The following is a 15,067-nucleotide window of genomic DNA, read 5'->3' as shown; positions in this document are numbered from 1 at the left end:
AAAAAAAAAAAAAAAAAAAAAAAATATATATATATATGTGTGTGTGTGTGTGTGTGTATATATGTATAATTAAATAAATAAATACATAAAAATAGTAACTGTAGACTTTCTTCTGTCCAGCAGAGGGCGAACACTTGCAAGAAATGATGTATGAGCGAACAGTAACTCCTACTGATTTGTGAAACTGTAAATACAAAGATGGAAAGACTTAGTAAGCATGCAGATTTAAAGAAAATAATTTGATTCAGGGAAATTCTGAGCAGGGAAATTTTATGTCTTAGCGAGAAGAGCTCTTATACAGCGAAATGTGTGCTTTGGTTAAGGAAAGATAGCAGGACCAGTAAAGATTCTGGTTCTTCTGGGTTAAAAGTGAATTAAATGCATTAATACAGCTAATGAGCCTTATACGAAAATCATTAATGTTAAAGGGTTTGAGTTTGGATTTCCAGTTCATTCACTCAGTTTGGGTCATGCTGCTCAGAGAGCAGGTCAGTGTTACTCTGAGAACTGCAATCTCCATTCTCATGTTTTTTTGGAAGTTTTGTTTGAATCAGAAATGAAGAATTTATCTATTTATGCTTGGGCATAAATTAGTTTCTGTCACTCTTGTGTTGTAGAAACAGGACAAGTATTGTAGTGAAGTATAGACCCTTCTGAATGACACTTGTAAAACTCTCTTCAGCTCATTCTGAATGTCTTTCTTGTGTTATTTTCAGTTTGTCTCTGAGCTGAAGTTTGAGGGTTACTGTTTGAGAGCTCAGAGGAGAAATCGCTGGAGTGATGCACTGTATCCTCACACAGACCCACAATGCCACACTGATCATAAACTACAGCATGAGGTGAGCAGATTCAACGGAGTCTTACAATTATTATTATTATTTTTTTTTATAAAAACTGAAAAAGTTCGTATTCGTTTGACACTAAAACACTTCAATTTCTGCTCCAGAAATCTATTCATAATATTCCCAAAAATTTTGTTTTTGTTTTATGTTTTTATCATACTAGTGCTGAGGGTTTTGTTCAAGTTGTGAAAGTTTATTATAGAATTTATTATAAAGAAAGTCAAACAAATTAAACCTATTTTTTGTGAACTACATTTGTGACTCTTCAGGTGGCACATTTTGAGTCTGTGCCACCAATGAGAGTTTCTTACTGGGAGAAATGAGAATGAGATCTCATATGAAGCTTTTAATATTAATATCAAACAATCCTGCTGAAAATTGTTTCACACGATGACTAAAATTGTCCAGTGCATTTGTGGCCCTATGAAGGCACTCTAAATTTGTATATTGGCTGTTTCTTTCTCTCTCTCCCTCTCTCTGCATCTCTTACACTGTCGTTCTGTCATAAAAGTGAGAGTGTGGAATGTAATCGTAATGAGTTTTCCGCTCTAGATTAATCACAGTGGTGGTAGTGGAGACTCCAGCCCCTCCAACGGAGCCGATTACACCCCACAGTCTGTTTACACAGGGCTCGTGCCGTACATTCACTGCCTCTATGCTGATTAGTACCATTAACTCTTTTTCTTTTATGCCCGCAGTGCTTATGAACTTTATTATTGTTATGGGCACCGCAATCAATGTGAAAATGCTATAGTAAGACATTACCTCCCATCTGCCACCACGACTGTACGTCTCTGATGAGAGATGACAGCACTTACATGCAAACGTTCGTTCATTCAGAGCTCTTTCAGTAATTCATTACAAAAGCTAACACTGTAATGTAAAGGTATGACAATATGGTAATTCTACATCATGGTAACCTTGGAAAAAAATAACTGGCAACTTGAGTTGCTTTTTAAAGTGTCTGATTGTCATTACATTATATACAGAATATAAAAAATGTAGTGCTGTCAAACGATTAATCGTGATTAATCGCATCCAAAATAAGTTTTTGTTTGCATATGTGTGTGTTCTGTGTATATTTATTATGTATATATAATAGGGTTGTCAGTTTAACGTGTTAACTTAATTAGTTATGGAAAAAATAATGCGATTAAAATATTTTAACGCAGTTAATGCTCTGGCCCCGAGAGCAATATCAGACGAGTGCTGTTTATGTCCGAATACCACGAGTAATAATGTGATTTATACAGCAGTTCAGTAAATAAGAAGTTGATATTGCGTTATATTTTAAACACAATATTATGTGTTTTGCACAATTCTGCACGGAACATATTACCTTTAAAGCCAAAACAGAATTGTTGTGTGTCTGTGAGCAACACAGCGGTGTTTAGTTTCTGAATGAATCCGCGTTTTGAACGAATCATGTGAATCAGTGATTCAAAGGCCCATTCATAAAGAGAGCCATTTACTTCATTCCTGAATGAATCAGCCGTTCGAATCGAATGAATGACTAATAAAGACATTTACCGCCACCTGCTGGCAGATTGAGTTTCTTATTTAGAGTATAGTTTAATAATAATAATAAAATATTATTATTATTATTAATAATAAAAACATTAAAGTACGGTGGCCGAGAAGTGCTAAACAAATCACAATTCTGAAATCAAAATAACAAATTACAAACGCAAATGCAAGTTTAAAAAAACAAAATAACAATTCAGAAAGGATTTGTCGTTGTGTTTTCTGATTTGTTAATTTGTTTTCGGATTTGTCGTTGTGTTTTCTGACTTGTTATAATGTTTTCTGAATTGTTGTTGTGCTTTCTGAATTGTTATTTTGTTTTTTATACTTGCATTTGCGTTTGTAATTTGTTATTTTGTTTTCAGAATTGTGATTTGTTTAGCACTTCTCAGCCACCGTATTAAAGGGATAGTTCACCCCCCCTCCCCCCAAAAAATAATATATATATATATATATGTATATATGTGTATGTATATATATTTTAATTATTTACTCACCCTCATGTTGTTTCAAACCTTTCTTTTGTGGAATATAAAAAAGGTATTTTGAAGACTTGATTCAAACTTGATCAAAGCTTGGTTACCAATGACTTTCATTGTATAAACAAAAAATACTGAGATGTTTCTCAAATTATCTTCTTTTGTGTTCCACAGTTTACGTTAGGCCGTTGTAGCCTAAATGTTTGTGTAATAAATTTTATGTTGAATCAAATAAAATATTTATTTCTAAAGTTACAATTTGTAATGGCTAATTGATACTTTTTCATTTAACTCAAAAATAACTAAGTAATCTTTTGTTGGTATTTTCAGTCAAATTTATTTTGTGATTAATTAGATGAATTAATCGAAACCATGTAATTAATTAGATTAAAAATGTTAATTCACTGACAGCCCTAATATATAAATACATACAAATACAGTATATATTTTGAAAATATTTACGTCTATATTTATATTCATATAACTTATGCCCACTGTATATTATGTAAACAAAAACTTTTCTTTTGGATGCGATTTAATCACGATTAATTGTTTAACAGCACAAAAAAAATGGCATCTGCAAATGGGTTTTCTCAGCAAAAATGAAGACCTAACATTTGACACCATGTGTACAAATATTTTATCCTAATTTTGAACAATATTTTTGTCAGTTGATAATTCTTTTGTGAAATTCTTTGCTTAAAGTGCGTTTGTTAAATTTATTTAAAACAAATTTCACTTAGTTTAATATTTTGCCATGTAATGCAAAGACATTCACACATTTTTAAGTGTGTACAAATACTTTTGGGGGCTTTTGTGTTAGAATATATCTATTTTTGATGTAAATTTAACAAAAAATTGTTTAATGTTTTACGTGATACTGCACTAAGGGCAATCTTTTGATAATCTAGAGAATTTTATATATAATCTATTTGCTGCTGATATATTTAAAATTTCTCAACTTTGTTGAGAAGTCAGTAGTGAAGCTAATATTAGAGTTTCCATCTCTAAAGTCTGATTCAAAGCTTTTGTTAAATAGCTGGTTGAATTTGCTGTTTATGTATCATTGCTCGCTATTAAGTTGTAATGCTGTTGTAGAAACAGAGTTTAGTTACTTGTTTGGGATGGATTTATGGTTTCTTCATTTCTCCAACATAATGTAACGTATTCACAACGTAAATAATGTGAAACAGCCCTGCCCACTGCAAATGTATCTACCGTGGTATAAACAGTATAGCAAAATCACTGGTCAACAACACCCTGATTCTCTGATAAACACTTGTGAAAATACTGATAAAATTACATGATTTGATTTGACAGACCCTTTTATCTTAATTGTTAACATGATGTTATCATCTTCCTTTCCATCCTGTAACTCTTAGGGATTTGCAACAGTATTTTTAAGACTACTTAAAATATAGCTTTGAACTAATTTCACCATGTTGCATCGTACTCATCTTTTCTGTGGGCCCAGAACTACTGAATAATGGAGCAGATCTCTTCAGATTGACTTCCTCTTTCTCTGCTCGCCTTCTCTTGTATAGAAGCTGAAAGAGCTGATAAAGAGTTAGAAATGTTGCCAGCTCCCTCTCAGCCTCTCATTTTCCAGCCCAAAAGCTCTGGTTTAGTCCTGTCTGAGCACAAAGCTGATTTTGTTTCAACACTCAGGGGCACAAGCACCCAGCGGCCCCAAAACAGCTTTAACTGTTACTCTCCTAATGGCAAATAAACCGTAAAAGGGCTGTTTTTGTTTCTTTTCATTAGCCAGCTGCTGTCACAGCCAGTAACACTTTAATCTGTTGGTCACATAACCCTTTGCTTGGTTGAAACTGCTTGGTCATCTAATGTTTTTCTTTGGTCCTTTTCTTTGGATCCACTAGCACATGATGCCAGTGTGTGTGTGTTTTTTTTTTTTTGCAGTGACAACTTTCAAAGACACACATGGTTAATTTCTCTCTGAACATAAATATTTTATGACCCTGGAAAACATGCTTGGTTTTGTGTGTTTTAGGTATTTCAGTGTTACCAGCCTGTGTTGGAACTGATTCAGCTGGTCAGAGTCAAAGATCTCCCGATTCTTCTCCATTCCAGTGCAGAGTTTGAACTGTATCTTTCCCAAAGACAAAAGGTTCCAAAAATGTCCATTAGTGCATTTTATTTATAAACACAAACAATAATTGTAAATGCACATAATGCATAAAGATGTTTTATTTGAATATCTCTTTCAGATACGTAATCGTTCACCTTTGCAAAGGTTTAATGAAATTACTGTAAAAATGCTAGAAAAGACAGATTCTCCTTGTATTCATAAACTGACCAATCAGAATGAATATCATTTGTTTCTCTCAAAAATGCTATGAAAATGGACCTAAATGTTTCCTCTTTTTGTATAAATAACCCATCATTTTTTATTAGAGGTAGTGCCTGTAGATAGTACTGCATGATTGATTTCCCTTTTTTTGTCATATATGGAAGAATTTGGTTGATGTTCTGAAAGCTTTAAAAATTTATGACGCATAATAATAATCTGTTTTACATTTATGCATTTGTCAGATACTTTTATCCGAAGCAACTTCAAAAGTTTGGGGTCAGTAAGGTTGCAATTTATCAAAGGTGACAGTAAAGATATTAATAATGTTACAAAAGATTACTATTTCAAATAAATGCTGTTCTTTTGAAATTTGTATTCCAAGAAAGTATCCCTATAAAGGACAGAAAGAAATGTTTCTTGAAATATATTAAAATATAAAAGGTTTTTCAAGTTTTCAAAATTTTAAATGGTAGTGTATATGAATGTTTAAAGGGGTCATATGATGCTGCTAAAAATAACATTATTTTGTGTATTTGGTGTAATGAAATGTGTTTATGCGGTTTAAAGTTAAAAAAACACATTATTTTCCACATACTGTACATTATTGTTTCTCCTCTATGCCCCGCCTTTTTGAAACGCGTCGATTTTTACAAAGCTCATCGGTCTGAAAAAGCGAGGTGTGCTCTGATTGGCCAGCTATCCAGACATGGCTGCAGCGTCAACAATACTACAGCGAGAATAAAAGTTACTCCTTCTTTCTTTGTGTGAACATTTGGGCGGTGTTATGCAAATCTTCCCACATAGTGTGGTAGATATGTGGGGGCGTGTTCGAACGAGCCGTTTTAGGTAGGTGTGGCTAACTCTTAACTTTTATAAAGAATATCTCTTTGGATTTGAGACTTTAGTCTTTGCAACTTTACAGATCTTCTTTATGCACCAAGAGCTTGTAACACTCTAAAGAGAAAGGAAAAAATGAAATCGCATCATATGACCCCTTTAAAAAACAGTCAACCATTTACTAACTGTACCAGGTTTCTCTCAATGTCACATGGTGAACTCTGCACTGAGAGCTAATGATTGTTGAGATGGCATGTTCCTCATGACCGTTTATACTGTAAACTGCAAACTGTCATTTTCCTCTTTGTATTGTTTCACACCTTGACATTCATCTACAGTGGTTTGACTTCTAAATCTGTAAAAGCCAAGCTTCTCTTGGACCAACTGTGCACATTGCGTGGAGAGGTAAGGCCAACTCCAACATGATCATCACCATTTATTGTCTTCCGGCCAGATATATACCCTCTCCCACTAAGATTCAGCCAAAGCTGTCAAAATCCTCTGAGACGGATAGTCGGAAATTGATAACTTGCATCCAGCAACTTATTTCCCAGAGCTGGAACACTGGGGCGACAAAGACAAAAAGTGTTTCCTGTTGCAGGTGGGAGCTTTGTTTTCTCTGTCCTGTGTGATAAGCTCGGAGACTTTCCCAGCGGCCTCCCAGCTCAGCTCCTGCAAATGGAGAGACTTCATATCCAAATGCCCCAAGGACATACCTGGTATGAACAGCGTTTAATAAAACAGCTTTATACTTTGTTCTAAAGACCGTTAATATGTATAATTGCACCATGCTCATTTTCATGTGCTGCCCAGCACTCACTTGTAAAATTATACGCTGACATTCATTGCCTACTTTTATTTCTGTATGTTTGCTAGCGTGCTATTAACTCTTCATCCCTGCAGTGCCTGATGTGGAGGTAAAAGGTGAAAGAGGCCGCTACCTCTTCTTGGTGCAGGGGGCGGAGTCAGGAGGCTGCACAGCGCGAATGATACACGCAGCCAATCAGATCAATGGATCTGCTGCCCTGGCAACGCTTAATGCCCTCATCAGGGAAAAAGTTCCACCTTCCTCAGGTATGATCACCAATCATTTAAATGCACAGTCGATGGCAGCATGAATATGCACAGATGCAACAGTATGCCTAGAGCTGGATATTTGAGCATAGTCATAAATCAATGTGTACTGTTGGATTGAGAGGACTAATACAGTTCTTCTAAAGTAAGTTGGACCCTGTGGCATTCCAGAACCGCATTTATTAGAGTCAGATTAAACCTATACAACAGTCTCATCTATCACAGCAGTAGCTGAGGCCACCTGGATGTTGCCAAGATGACACCGAGGAGAAAATATACTCCTCTAAGTTCAGAACTGCACAGTCCTGAGCTTCATAAATGTGGAACATCACTTTTTCTAATTTATATGAATTTACAAACACTGAATTGGAAATACAGTAGCACAGTCCCAGACTTGTAGTCACGTTTCTTTTTTTTTCCTTTCAGCAGTTTGGCATTTAAAGCTTCAGACTTCATCGGGGTAAATGCTTCAAACCCTTTCTTTGTCAACAGAGCAACTGAGGACATTTGGTCTTGGACAAATTTAAAGTAAACAAGCTCTGGAACATGATAAGGACATAGGACATGCCTTTTTCCTTCCAAAATATATTTTCCCCTGTGCCATTTCCCACTTTCCCTTTTTGCAGTATAATCAAATTTGAAAGAAACACTCTTTTGGCTATTTCATATAATATATAATTTCTTGACTTGCCATGTCTTCTCATTGATTAACATCTATTTGTTACTCATGTAATCAGGTGGTTTGTGGTTCACTACTACTCTTAATAGCTCTTCTTTGTATAGCGAGAGTGGCTATTTCGAAGCCCACCGCTGGAGAGCTTTGTTACAGTAAATTACTGCTCTTGAGATCAGAGAATGCGTGGGTTTGCTCAGAGCCTCCCGTGGAGCTCAGAAGGTTGTGCCAGATCCATAACTCAACCTTAAACTTAAGACACAAATAAGCAAGTGGTTTATGTTGGTGCCCAATATGGCAACAATGGTTCGGCATTGGTACTAACAATGGACCAAAAAAAAGCATGTTCAGATCAGCTCATACAAGAGCTTATCTAAGAAACTGCATTGTGATGAGCACTCCAGGATACCCCTCTGGTGTCTACTCTCTCTGAATAGATTCTGAAGAGATGCTTGGTACCTGGGAGTTTTCTATGAGCAGCTTTCCACAAGCCAGTCAAATTAATTTGCCATCAGGGCTTTTTTTCCCTTTATTTCATATTTTATTTTTATATAGTATTAAGCGTTTTAAAATGCTAATGCAAGTATTTTTACAGTTTAACAAACGATTTACAAATTCTTTCAAAAATGAGCTAATACGTAATTATAGCCTCTGTCCCTGGATGGCTTTTTAGATTTAAATGTCATTTTCAGGTCTATGCTCAAAAAGTGGGACTGACAGTTAACATGTTCAACAAAACAAAATGAAGAAAAACTGGTTTATAATCTGATTTTGTTTGAACCCAATTGTTTATCAGTTTAAAACCTTGTCATATTAAACCAATTGAAGTCAATGATGTTTATACTGGTAATTCTTAATTTATATGTTCTAATAAATTTCATTTATTCAATTGTAATTTCTCACAAATATTTATTATTTTAATTTATTTTTCCTTGCATTACACTAATACTACATTAGTCTCATGTAGCCAGACCTTCAAACTGACATCAGAAGTTCTGGGAACCTTGGCCGCTTTCAAAAAGTCCATATGACTGACAGGTAAAGCAACCAATCATGTTTCGTTTTGGGGCACTTCATGTTTTGGGGTGTGGAAATGTCTCCACAATAACAGTGTGTAAAACTCTTGGATGTATTTTAAAGAGTCTATGCCGCAAACTTTACATATTTCTTATACTTTTGGAAATCCAGCACTTAGTTGATCCTGATAAGCATTCATCGTCACAATTGTGAACACAACGGCTTTGTTGTTCTATGAGGGAGTTTGGCATATAATATGGGCGTGACATCTGAAGCTGGGACCAATATTATATTAACTTTATTATATATTTTTGAATAAAAAATCAGAAATTATTTGAAAATTATGCACTAACAGCAAAACCAGTGTATTGCAAGTACAACATGGTAATAACACAGTAACTTTAAAAACATTTAAATATTTGCACATTTGCGTGTTGCTAAGAGGTTATTGATCCAATACAATATGTTTTTAGTTGAAAATGATCAAGTTATTAATGCTTTTTTTTATGCTCCGGTTTTGCCCGGACCCAGGAAATACAAAAGGTTAAGGCAAATGTTGAATGCATTCGGAAAAGTGGAAGAACAAGAAATATTAAATGTGAACCAGTCATGACGGAACATAACTAGTTAAAGATATTTTTAGTAAATATGAGTTTTGAATAAACCAGCTGCGACTGTGATGAGCAACAAGATACTTTGTAGATAGCTGGGTTTCTATTTCTGCTGTGTCATGCTCAGTTGCCTTACCCACAGCGAATGTACATTTAAATATCAAGTATCTTTTGATTGGCTGTGATTGTGTCAGGCCTTGCAGCAGTTTTGTATCCAGTGTGGACATGCAAATGCTTGTCACTGGAAATTTTTATGTGTGGTTATGAAACTGTTAACATGCTTCTGTGGTTTTAAAGATTAGACAGTGCATGGCATACTTAAAGTTTCAACTCTCTTTCTCGAATTTGGTTTTACTTTTTGATCTTGCTGAAGTATCAAAGAAAATAGATAATGGCTTTTCTAAATAGTGTGCATGTAAGAGCATTAATGTTACCAAAACAAAGCTTGTAAGGAAGAACAGTATTGCAGTTTTGAAATGTAAGATTGGACATTTTGGGCAGGCTTCTCTCCTGGTACTTTGCTCTCATTCTCTCATACTCTCATTCTCTTCTTTTCTTTCTCCACAGGGAGCAGCACTGATAACTGGCTACGGTCCCTGCCATGTCTCCGTGGAGAGCAGTTCTTGCAAAGGGAGAGAAAGCTGGCCAAGGTGCAGACTCTGGTCCTCAAGGAATGCTGCCGTAAGTGTTTCCCAGGCAAAGGAAAATCTTTCACCAGGACCTCTAAGTATTCACACGCTGTGCTTCAGTCACCCCAGAGCAGCACATTTCTAATCATATTCCTCTGGTCACACATTCTCAGTCTCACGTGAGCGCTTTCTGAAAATTAAGATCTCTTTTGTGTGGTAAACAATACAGCTTTTGTCAGACCCTCAACATGATGCATGATAGACTTTATGATAGATTAATTTTGGCATGTCAGACCACTGTTATTAGGCTTGTAGCTAATAAATTCAGGTTAGTTCCTAGGCTGTATCAGACGTGACACTTTTTCTTTGCAGACTTTGTATACGGAGTAATTTGTATATACATTGGACATCAAATTAGTAGTGAAAATGTGTGATTATGCACAATTTTACCCTTTAATAACTTAAGGCACATGTAGAGGGGATTTTGTCGGAACTGATTTGAAAACATGATTAATTATACAGCTGTCTCAGAAGTTTCATTAGTGTGTCTTACAAGAAACTGGAAGTCAACATGAAGCAGACCGATATAATATGTAACAGATTGGTTTGAAAGGGTAGTGTGATTAATGAGAGACATTTTAATGATGCATCTCATCTGTGGCTAGGGCGAAGAGAGGAGGCCCAGAAGTCTGCTGCCATTCCCGTGAATGAACTGAAGGCTCTGCTGAATCTGGCCAGAGAGCAGTACCTTCAAATGCACGACTCCACACTGTCTAGAGCGTCTGAACGCATGTGCCTGGAGAAGGAGAACCGGACTTCCTATTCTAACACTAGTGGTGAGGAGTACTTACAGAGCAGTTTGCTTTAGGGATACATCATTTGTAAAAATTTGGATGGATTGTGATATTAATTATTACATTATGATACATTAATAATATTATACATCGTATTGATTACTGCTTATGTTTATTATAATAAAATCCAGTTTGACTCTCAGAGCAGTTCTAGTGATTATGTTCTTGTCTTCATGTACTCCTATATTGGGGGCAGCAGAGGCTGAAAACCCTGTGAGTGTCACACACACTTCAGTATGTGTGTAGTAAACAGAACCATGCATGTGCGCCATTCATTCACACAGAGACACGCAGAACATGCAGGATTCATATTTAAATGGTATTTTTGCAGCTTAATATTCACAGACACTAGTCCATATCATGTTTTGATTTAACTGTAGTTCAACTGCTTTTGATGTAACCATCCAAAATTTGGCAAATTCCGTGACATTCCGCATTATACAGCAAATTCCGTTTTTAAGACTGGATTCTGCGATTCCGTTCGCGTTTTCCACATCGCGGAAATCATAGGGCCCTACTGGCTGCATCATTAACACGATGCAAAATTATTAACATGCCATGCTGAAAAGGAAAAATTGCAGGGTTTTTTAATGGAAAAAACACAAGAATTGTAGTGGGTGAAAACTGTGGATTCAGTAGTAATCCACAAGGTTGGGAATGTCACATGAGGGCGAAAGATTTGGCCATGCAGATTTCTCAGTGAGTTGGTCACCTGAATTCACTATGTTGACACTATGTTGTTTCATGTGACTGCACCTTAATACATAGAACAAACACTAGTCTAAATGTAGTATTAGTAATATATGGTATTGCCAAATACCAAATGACAGGCAAATATGTAGTAAAATATCGTAGAGCTTGATTAGAAACACTTTTGTGCCTGTGTGTGAATAACGATATGTAATCCTTAGTTTACATAGTTTTCTTATTTATTAAGATTAACTTTTATTTACTCAACTCGTGGCTCTTCCTGACCATTACATTTCTTTCAAAGATGTGAAATGTTGTGCTCGCACAGAATGGCCAGAGAGGAGTGTCCTACAAAACTATGAGAACATACAGAGAGTCCGACAAAGATCCAGGTAAGCCATCTGGTACCATATCACCTTATCTGAAAACTCATTACCATGTCTGGAGCCATCAGTTGTTGTCTTTGTTGAGGGCTTAATGAATCTCAAACCAGTGTATCAGATGGGAAAATAGCTTGTGCATTTGTTCAATGGTTGGAATAGTAAATTTGTGGTTGGTTGCATGAATAAATTTCAGTGTCATCCACAGGTGCAGGCTGTTCAGCAGTGGTTCCTCTGAGAGTCTGATGGGGCCTAAAGATAGCCAGAGGGGAAGTTCTACACTGCTGGATGCCAGAGAAACACTTCACCCCTGATGGACTGCCTAGTGGGGAACTACAGCCGCTGCCAGTGCTTAGAGGGTTGGTCATACACACAGTGTCTGACATGATGTCTCTTAATAACTTTTTTCCCTAGCTTATTAAAACCGCAATTCAAGTCCCTCTAGACAAGGAGGGAGCATGTGTGTACATGGTAGAAAGTTTTAAAACATCATTCAAGTTTTACAACTTTTTCTTTTTTTAATTTTATGCTTGCACTGGTCTTAAAGGGATTGTTCAGCCCCAAGTTCTTTATTTATTCACCCTCACACTGTTTGAAAACCTATATGACTGACTTTCTTCTTTGGAACACAATAGGTAACACTCGTTGCCATGTAATAAAAAACAATGTGGCAGTTCAGGATTTAAAATGGGAAAAAAAGCACATCGAGTATTGATAAATTGGACACTATATCATATATAGCTTTGTGCGAGGACCCCACTATAAAAATCACAAATGCCATAAAAAAATGGCACATGGATGTACAAAATGGTTCCATATTAAAGAGCTACAGAAAGGGAAAGTTTTCAGTATATAATGACTTTGTTTTTTTTTGTCTGTTTGTCAAACAAATCTATCATATGACTTGGAAGATTTGAATATAAGTGTGAGTCCTATGGACCACTTTTATTGTGCTTTTATGGTGTTTATTTTGTCATCTGGGAGCTTGACAGGCCTATGGAGGATAATAAACTGAAGGAATAAGTTAGCAGTTTAATAATTCAAACATAAAAATTTACATTTATAAATTACTTTTAAATTGACAAACTAACACATTTAAAACTGTTTAATTCATGTTTTAAAATGTAGTTAAAATAATAAATCATGTAATTAAATTTAAAACTTTAATTCATGTTTGTAAAATTTTGTTAAGAAATAGTTAATAAATCATCTTAGGTTCACGTTTTATGCATTTGGAACAACATCAGATGATTCATTCATTCATTTTTGGTGGCCCTATTGTGAATAATAAAATGGAGGTTATGTACTAGTTATGTACCAGAGATAAAGATAATACTAAAGACACTGAGAAACAAATAAATTGTGAAGATTTTCTACATAACTTGCCTTCTACCAGTTACACACTATCTCTAGAAATACTCATATTTAATCATTCCTGAACTGAATGTCTCTAAATATGGTTTGTGGTTTTGTTTGTGTAGTGAACATGCCTTTCAGTTGTCTCCTGACCTCACACCCAGGAAGGTGACCAAGCTTCCTTTCTCAAAAGTCGCCCGATCCCACTACCATGGAATAGAGTAAGTGTGTGTGTATGTGTGTGTCTATATAAAAACTCATCCATTTTACAATCTGTTCTCCCTAATTCCTCCATCTTCTCAAGCATTCTCTGGGTGTGCTTCAGGTTCTGTCTGGATGAGTGTAGGGCCCTTGAGCGAGACCGTGGCTTTGTGAAGCTGCAGTCTCGTCTAATAAGATATGAGACCCAGAGCACATGCTGTAAGGAGCCCTGCCCTGTGCCATTCGCCCTCAGTCCTGCACCCTCCCCAGCTGTGCTGTCTGAACCGGGCAGTGTGCCTGACGGTGAAGCTCTGCACAGCGAGCCGTCCCGCCTCAGACACCGCTCCCGCGAAACGGACCTCCAGCCACACAAGAGGTGACAACACTGCATGCATACTAGTGATGAATAGGGCTGGGTAAAAAATATCTATCTCGATATTATTCGATTCTCATTTTTACAGAACGATATCGATTCTTAAATCCCAAGAATCGATTAGTCTAGCCTGTTTTCAGTTAATGGACGGAACGTTGAAGGGCACTTCCCATCCAATATATCGCAATAAGCATTGTGCCTTGGTACTTTTAATATGAAACAAAGTCTCAGATTTCAAATTCTGTCCATTGTATTTGCAGTATTTAAACAATAAATGCCGCTTTGGCGCTGTTTAATGTGGATTGACAGATCGCCTGGAACTAATCATCTCCTCCACATTAATACCAGTTTCAGCACAAAATAATCATGACTAAACATCCGAATGTAAGTTAAAAGAAAGAGTACAACTTTACAATTCGTATCCTGTCTCGTGTAATCGCTCAATCAGTGTTTCAGCCGCGCAAAGTTGTCAATATAACGTCTTGTAAACAATGTAACGTCACATTTACCTCAGAAAAACATATTCTGTGACCATAAACTCATTAGTCAGAACAATAAACTGTAGAGAGGGGCATTTTGCTAAATATATGCACCATATAACATATTCATTATACATTTTACTGTTCCTCAATGTTTAATGTTTGAATAAATTCATTAAGTTTTTATGACAAGCCACCATTGTTTATATTTATTAAAAAAAACGAATTGAAGTAGAAATATTATTATGTAATTGTAACTTTATTATTTTAAAAACTTCATTAAGTGTAATTTTAACCTTCAGTATTATAGTAATGTATTACCAACTGACTCATGTATATTTTACAGCATTAGTTGAAGCATTCGTTTTTTTTTCTTTGAAAATTTGGCATGTACTGTACCTGACATGTATCCAAATTAATCGATATTGAATCGAATCGAATCGTGAAATTTGTGTCAAAACCCAGCCCTAATGATGAAGGGTCATCTCATGGCTTTTTCTTACCTATAGATGGCCACAGGTCTTCTTGGGACATTGTTTTTTATTTATTTTTGCATCAGGTAGCAGGTCATTTGGCATTAAATTAGATTAGTTCTGCAAAACGATTAATCGCGATTAATCACATTCAAAATAAAAGTTTGTTTGCATATTATATGTATGGGTGCTGTGTTTATTTATTATGTATATATAAACACACACAAACATATATATATATATATATATATATATATACACACA

At 35.7% G+C, this 15,067-nt stretch overlaps 1 pseudogene; it reads left to right on the top strand.

Moving 5' to 3' along the window:
- LOC107743185 (mdm2-binding protein-like) overlaps nt 1-15,067 on the top strand; it is a 24,939-nt pseudogene that overhangs the window by 3,214 nt on the left and 6,658 nt on the right.

The sequence above is a fragment of the Sinocyclocheilus rhinocerous genome, unplaced genomic scaffold, assembly GCF_001515625.1.
Source record: "Sinocyclocheilus rhinocerous isolate Xijiao unplaced genomic scaffold, SAMN03320098_v1.1 scaffold946, whole genome shotgun sequence".
NCBI classification, from domain to species: Eukaryota; Metazoa; Chordata; class Actinopteri; order Cypriniformes; family Cyprinidae; genus Sinocyclocheilus; species Sinocyclocheilus rhinocerous.
The sequence above is the reverse complement of the archived record's forward strand: the minus strand, read 5'-3'. Positions and strand labels throughout refer to the sequence as shown.